This window comes from Mustela putorius, unplaced genomic scaffold, assembly GCF_011764305.1.
Source record: "Mustela putorius furo isolate JIRA1106 unplaced genomic scaffold, ASM1176430v1.1 tig00000592_pilon_pilon_pilon, whole genome shotgun sequence".
Lineage (NCBI taxonomy): Eukaryota > Metazoa > Chordata > Mammalia > Carnivora > Mustelidae > Mustela > Mustela putorius.
This window is the reverse complement of record NW_025421426.1, coordinates 7,628,946-7,630,590: the sequence shown is the minus strand read 5'-3', so window position 1 is coordinate 7,630,590 and position 1,645 is coordinate 7,628,946. Positions and strand designations below refer to the sequence as shown.

General features: G+C 44.0%; 1 long non-coding RNA gene across 1 annotated transcript; it reads left to right on the top strand.

Moving 5' to 3' along the window:
- LOC106005264 lies at positions 1-1,230 on the top strand. Its single transcript, XR_001178502.2, has 2 exons — positions 1-284; positions 852-1,230. It is a non-coding gene; the product is annotated as an uncharacterized LOC106005264 (long non-coding RNA).
- Positions 1,231-1,645: the final 415 nt, after the last annotated feature.

Genomic DNA, 1,645 nt, shown 5'->3' with positions numbered 1-1,645 from the left:
AATACAGTGTCCTTGGCTGAGCTGGTTCATCTGTTATCTCTGTTTCCTCACCAGGAAGAAAAGTGGGGGGACTGATGATGACATGTGCTGGGAATCAAATGAAACAATTTATTGAAAACCAACAGGGAAGGGTATAAAGATAATATTGATTTATACTATTGCTAACAGTGTTGAGAGTACCTACTCACTTCCCAACATCTTTTTTCGTATTAACAGAACTCCAGTTTCTATTCTAAGAGACGGCCACTTGGAATAAAAGTTAAATTTCCCAGCTTCCCTTGCAAGTAGGTATAGTCACATGACCGAGCTCCAGCCAATGAGATGTGAGTGGAAGTGGGGGGGGGGCGGTTCCAGAAACGAAAAGGTGTGCTCTCCTCTCTGTCGGCCTGCTTTCTGCTGCCTGGGTTGCAGACGGGACAGATGGCGCTCCAGCCAGTACTGCGAGTCATGTGACTGTAAAAATGGCGACCTAGAGAAAGTCAGCCGACAGACAGAAACCAGGTCCCTGAAGAAAATGGATGCACCATACCGGCTCCCATGAGCTGACCTACAGACTTCTACATCATGAGAAACATCAACTCCAACTCACTTAAGTCCCTAGTTGCTCACGTGTCTCATACTTACATCCAGACCTGAGTCTAATCGACCACCATTTTCCCTACACCGTGAGCAACACAGTGCGTTATAATTATGTTTTCCTTTTGGAAGTCTGATAGATAAAAAATGATGCAACTTTATCACTTCGAATTCATTTCTCCTAAGAGTAGATCTTATTTTTATATGGTTATGAGTCATTTGTTCCCCTTTTTTTGTCTGCGAGTTGTCTATTCTCATTTATTTCTTGACTCCAGGCTCAGGCTGCCTCTTCTCTGTGGTTGTAAGATGGCTGCCAGCCGCTCCTGGCTTCTATGTCATGTCAGCGGCCTCAGCAGAGAGAGCACCACTTTCCTGGATGATCCAGCACGAGGTTGGGGTTGTCAGAGGAACAAGAAGACAAGCCACAGCCTGGAGGAGCCCATTTGCAAAAGCATACAGTAGTCACCCCTCATCCACAAGGGATACGTTCCAAGACTGCCAGTGAATGCCTAAAGCCACGAGTAGTACCAAACCCTATATTTACCATGTTTTTTCCTATACCTCCATGTGATAAACTTTAATTTATAAATTAGACACAGTCAGGGATGATCAAAAATAACAATAATAAAGGGTGATTATAGCAACACACCATAATCGAGGTTATGTGAATATGGTCTCTCTCAAAATATCATATTCTACTCATACTTCTTCCTAGGGAGATGTGAGATGACAGAATGTTTACCTGATGAGATGAAGTGAGGTGAATGACGCAGCCCTTGTGATGTAGTGTAAGGCTACTGTTGACTTTTTTTTGTTTATTTATTTGACAGAAAGCACAAGTAGGCAGAGAGGCAGGCAGAGGGCTAGGGAGAAGCAGGCTCCCTGCTGAATAAGGAGCCTGATATGGGGCTTGATCCCAGGACTCTGGGATCATGACCTGAGCCGAAGGCAGTTGCTCAACCAACTGAACCATCCAGATGCCCTTACTACTGACTTTTTTTTTTTTTAAGGATTTTATTTATTCATTTGACAGACAGAGATCACAAGTAGGCAGAGAGACAGGCAGAGA